General features: G+C 44.3%; 1 protein-coding gene across 1 annotated transcript in view; it reads left to right on the top strand.

Annotated features, from left to right (window-relative positions):
- The first annotated feature begins 748 nt into the window (after nt 1-748).
- LOC126253516 (neurotactin) overlaps nt 749-6,000 on the top strand; it is a 281,622-nt gene continuing 276,370 nt past the window's right edge. Inside the window, exon 1 of the mRNA XM_049954891.1 lies at nt 749-886. The gene's annotated coding sequence lies outside the window, so the exon portion shown is untranslated. The remainder of the gene's footprint in view (nt 887-6,000) is intronic.

Raw genomic sequence — 6,000 nt, 5'->3', positions numbered from 1 at the left:
CAGTTAAGTCCCATAGTGCTCAGAGCCATTTGAACCATTTGATCTCGACCAACGCCAGCAGCAGTCTCGCGATACGATAAACCGCGATCGCGATAGGCTACAATCCGAACTTTAGCAAAGTCGGAAACGTGATGTTACGCGTTTCTGTTCCTTAGACGAGGCATCACAACAACGTTTCACCAGGCAACGCCGGTCAACTGCTGTTTGTGTATGAGAAATCGGTTTGAAACTTTTTTCATGTCAGCACCTTGTAGGTGTCTCTACCGGCGCCAACCTTGTGTGAATGCTCTGCAAAGCTAATCATTTGCATATCACAGCATCTTCTTCCTGTCGGTTAAATTTAGCGTCTGTAGCACGTCGTCTTCGTGGTGTAGCAATTGTAATGGCCAGTAGTGTATGTTGCACACCAGATGGAAGAGTTTTGTCATGGCTGGTTCTCCCAAGGTTATCAGTAGTTCTGACAGAATGTCGTCAAATCCTGGGGTCTTGTACAAAAAAAGATCGTAATTTGGAACGGGTAGAAAATAAAGACTTAGTGGTGCGTGTCGGTCGGAGAGTGAGCACCAGGTTTTTTGACGCAATTTAACGCCGGATAGGCGTCGGATCGATGTGCGCCGAGACGCCGACAGCGTGTGCCGCTGGCGGGAGCGCAGGCGCGGGAGCGCTGGGAGCGGCGGCGGCGTGACGTCACCGGTGGTGGGCCGGTGGTCGGCCGCGGTTCGGCGGGAGCGTCAGTAGGCAGCCGGCAGCCAGCACGTCGCCACGGGACAGCAGCAGTGCAGCGCAGCTCAGCCACCCCGTGCGTCCCACGCCAGCGCGCAGACACGCCCCGCCCAATCCAACCGAGCCGAGGAGCGATCGCCGTACCCCAGCACCGGACCACCAAGTAGGTCGCCATGCCAGCGCGGCGCCGGCCACCGCAGCTAGATAAATTCGCTAATGTTGTCACGTGGATGTGAAGCTGCACGAAAACAGTTTCGAAGCATATGTTCCGGCTTGATCTCACTGAAGTAAAGACGCTGGAACATTCAATGTACTTGTACTTCTGCATACTGCAGATTCTTTTTATTGCAGTTGTGCAGATGTTGATATTCACCAGTTGTTTACATTACTGGCTTAGATGATGAACTAAACGTTCGAGTGATAACTGTCTTCTGTGCAAGCTTTATCTAAAAGATAGTGTGCAATTTCTACATCTACATCTACATCCATACTCCGCAAGCCACCTGAAGGTGTGTGGCGGAGGGTACTTTGTGTACCTCTATCGGTTCTCCCTTCTATTCCAGTCTCGTATTGTTCGTGGAAAGAAAGATTGTCGGTATGCCTCTGTGTGGGCTCTAATCTCACTGATTTTATCCTCATGGTCTCTTCGCGAGATATACGTAGTAGGGAGCAATATACTGCTTGACTCCTCGGTGAAGCTATGTTCTCGAAACTTCAACAAAAGCCCGTACCGAGCTACTGAGCGTCTTTCCTGCAAAGTCTTCCACTGGAGTTTATCTATCATCTCCGTAACGCTTTCGCGATTACTAAATGATCCTGTAACGAAGCGCGCTGCTCTCCGTTGGATCTTCTCTATCTCTTCTATCAAACCTATCTGGTACGAATCCCACACTGCTGAGCAGTATTCAAGCAGTGGGCGAACAAGCGTACTGTAACCTACTTCCTTTGTTTTCGGATTGCATTTCCTTAGGATTCTTCCAATGAATCTTAGTCTGGCATCTGCTTTATCGACGATCAACTTTATATGATCATTCCATTTTAAATCGCTCCTAATGCCTACTCCCAGATAATTCATGGAATTAACTGCTTCCAGTTGCTGACCTGCTACATTTTTTTACTTATTTCGGAATTCAAAATGTATGCACTTATTTTTCAATAAAGCAAACACAATGCATGTTAGTCGGCTATCGAAGAGGATTTATTTGTAAACTGTTTCACTTTCATCTACGATCGGACCATATGCAGCATATGCAGGGCGTTCGGAAATTCCCGTTACAAACTTCTAGGACTAGTAGGGGGGAGAGAATTCATGATAATTTTGAATAGGAACCAATGTCCAGAAAACTACCGTTTACGTTGTACGTAGTTTTCAATTTTTAACTAATACACTTCTGCTTTAGGAACTGAATTAGGCGTGACGCAGTACTACTACCAGGTAACAATTCGAAAGGAAACATAACGATATATCGTTTTATCACCTGAGCGCATTTGTTTCAAAAAATGGTTCAAATGGCTCTGAGCACAATGGGACTTAACATCTGAGGTCATCAGTCCCCTAGAACTTAGAACTACTTAAACCTAACTAACCTGAGGACATCACACACATCCATGCCAGGGGCGGGATTCGAACCTGCGACCGTAGCGGTGGCGTGGTTCCAGTCTGAAGCGCCTAGAAACGCTCGGCCACACTGGCCGGCCCGCATTTGTTTCTATTAACATTTAAAGCATTACTTGTTTACATTATACCAAAACAAAAAAGGACCGAGCATCCTGTACGTACAGAACAGTATTTGTGCATTACAACCGTGGCTAGATGTGCCGACCAGCAACTTTGTTAAAGACGTTGTACCTACGAAGCGTGTTCCGGTACATACTCTCCATCTCAACTGGAGTCTATTCAGTCTGTAGTGCAGCGGCCAGAACTCGTACCAGCAGATCTTCCTCTGTTCCTACAGAAGTCTCGTAATTTAAACATTGCATACGACGCCACAAGAAGTTGTCCGTAGGAGGTAAATCCGCCGATGTCAGCGGCTACTCGGTTCGACCACCTCGGCCTACCCATTTTTCGCCATATCGTCTGCGAACTGCGCGTGAGAAGCTAGATGGTGCACCAGAATGCTGAAACCTCATTTCCTGGCGGACGTTCAGTGGCAGTTCATCCTGGCTAACCTATTGCATACCAGGACAAGCTACTCTGAGAGTTTTCTGTGTTCCTCAGCAGCCGTGGACGTGTTACATCTCTGAATTGAAACCTTCATACAACGGTAACGGTATATTTACGGATGTGGGTTCCTATTCAAAATATTACCTACTCATTCCCCTCTGCAAGTCCTAGAAGTTTGTAACGAGAATTTGCGAACACACTTTTTAAAACTACGGAAGTAAAATTTTATAGTGGTGAGAGGAAGTAAAACGAAATACTTTGTTATATGACAAAAATATCACACGTGTTCCGGTATCCGGCTAGGAATCCATGAAGTTTTGACCCTAGTGATGTTATGTGATGGTTTTGAAACTGCGTGTGATGAGTCGTGTTTTAGAGAGGTTGCTGACAATATCGTCCGTTTACATTAAAGCATGGCTGGCATCACCGTGATAATGATTGTCTGATACGCTCAGAACAACCAGGTGTTTCACGGTTAACTGCTGCAGCTTCACCAGTCCAGAAAATGGGTGGGTTCGGTCAGTAGCGTGTCCACAAAGATCTCTCGGCCTCACTCATACGGATCTCATTTAGCGCAGGGAGATGAAATGTCTGTTGTACAAGACACGGACAGACACTCCAGAAGAGGTGATTGCTCGCTTGCTTCAAGCTGCAGCCACTGCTCATGAAACTTCTAATGTTTTGAGCTTGTTAAACAGTTGTTAGCACACAGATGTCAGTTGTGTATTAATGGGAGCGGACGACTCTTTCAGCAATATATCTAACACAATATTCATAACACGACAGTTTGAACGACGTCTCTGAACATCAATAACTTCAAAATCTTCGTGGATCCCTAGCGGTGAAACGATGAAACTGTGACACTTTTGTCACTTAAAAAAGTGTTTAGTTTTATCTCCTCTAGACAATCTAAAATTTTGTTATTTGCTGCACCTATATGAGAGCCCCAAGTGTGTATATACTTAAAATTTCCAGTTACTCAGTCTCATCACCAATAATAATGTAATATTTATTATGTTTACGTAGACAGAACTAGAATTGCATTCAGACGATCTGACAAAGCAGTTAACATAGTCAGCTTAATAATGTGGATTGTTGCTGCCCCTACCAGAAGTTTTAACATTCCAGCTACGACGTGGATATTTGATAGCCCCAAATAACTGTGCAAATATATAAATATATTCAGTGATTAACTGAACAGAGCAAATGATTTTTATGCAGTATCGAACTTGCCAAACTCGATTATGCAGTCCTTTTCCTTCACAATTTCTTAAACACACAGTCGACGAAGGTCATCACCAATCCAACAGTGAAAGAAGGGCTGTCTGTGTTCAAGAGACGACGGTGAGGAGCAGATGAATATCAAAACTTCAGATGCCTGTATGGAGTAGATACTCCCTTGTTCACTCTTAGCGACTGACACGATGTGTTTCCAGAAACGATAAATCCTTGTGAATTGTGATCCATTGTATTGCCTTTTAGTCATGAAGCGCACATGAGTGCAAAGCACTGCGCTGTCTCATAACAGTTAGTGGCAATAATAAGCAAGTAACGTTTTTGTGTCTCCAAGGACGATTTGGTGCCGAGTGAATGTTTACATTTGGTAAACATACCGCATTTCAGATATTACTTTTTTTGCAGGTAATTTTTCTGCTAGGTTCCGCTGTTGAATGATCGACAGTGGAATCATCACTGGCGGAAGCTGATTCTGATGAGGAAGGATGGAGGAAGGATTCATTCTAGCATTTTTGTGAAGGAGGCATCTCGTCAGTTACCCGAGCTGCCCCCCCCCCCCTTTTTTTAAAAAGAAAGCCAATAAAAATCTAAGAGTGGATGACTGGGCCGACGAGCCTAACGTGTTACCAGGTGAAGTACCTTGTTCGGTATAAATGTGAACAAAATAAGCGAAAGTGTCTGTGCCAACCTATTTCTGCGTAGTAAATATGTAGCTGATTATTTCTCCTATACCCAGATGGCTTCTGGAGGCATCTCTCGAAGAATGTGTATGTTACTGATAGGGCTAGTGAACACTTATCTTCTGAATGCTATGATTACGTAATGAACAGTTACAGATTCATGCGTATCTTCCAGTTAAATCAACGTGCAGAATGGTATTTCATGTGAAGTTCACTACTGATCTTTTTGTTCTTTTTTTATGGAACTTTGTCTTTAGAAACACTGCGACAAAAAAATTATGAGGTGTGGTCCTCGAACAGTTCAGTTATCTTTTTAGGAGGCTATTGCAGAATGGAAACTCTCGGATTTTGAGGTACGTATCTTGTAAGTAGGGACAGAATGTACTTTACCCAATTAATAAATAGCAGCATGCTCTGAACGTGGAAAATGTGCCGTAAGTTATACAAATGAGTAGGAATACAGTCCTGTAACGTACTAAAATACTATTAGTGGTATACTTCTTGACAGCCACGTCATTTACATATGTGTGCGTAACGTTGTAAAGCGACTTGAAATGTAACGAGCACGTAAGGTTGGTTGTAGGGAGGCGAATGGTCGACATCAGTTTTTCGAGCGAAGTCTAGGGTAGTGTAGCTCGTCTAAAGAGATGATGTTCTTGAGTACCTCAGAGTCGCATTAAAGGAAGACATCGGAGCAACTGAGAGGCATTCTGCTAGATTTGCTACCAATACGTTCGATCAACACCCGGGTAAATAGGAATCCTCGAAGGGAAGAATTTGTTTTCATGAAACTGTATGGAGAAAGTTTATAGAACTTCCATTTGGGCACAATGCAGTATGATTCTTCTGCCACCAACGTACATTCTGCCCAAGGAAAGTGAAGACAAGAGAACTTTGGGCTCACACGGTAGCATATAGATAGTCGTTTTTCCCTCGTTCTATTTGCGAATGGAACGGGAGTGGGAAATACTAGCAGTGGTACGAAATTCCGTTCGTCATATACCATATGGTGGCTTGTGGATTATGTATGCAGATGTAGGTGAACATTAGAAATTTTCGTACAGACATCTGCGGATGATAGAGTCCAGTATCTGATGTGGTATCGGCCTGCGCCATTCGCATTCGATTTCTCCACTCCCGCCGGAGGTTCGAGTCCTCCCTCGGGCATATGTGTGTGTGTGTGTTGTTATTAGCATA

The sequence above is a fragment of the Schistocerca nitens genome, chromosome 4 (genome assembly GCF_023898315.1).
Source record: "Schistocerca nitens isolate TAMUIC-IGC-003100 chromosome 4, iqSchNite1.1, whole genome shotgun sequence".
NCBI lineage: Eukaryota > Metazoa > Arthropoda > Insecta > Orthoptera > Acrididae > Schistocerca > Schistocerca nitens.
This window is presented reverse-complemented; position numbering and strand designations above follow the sequence as displayed.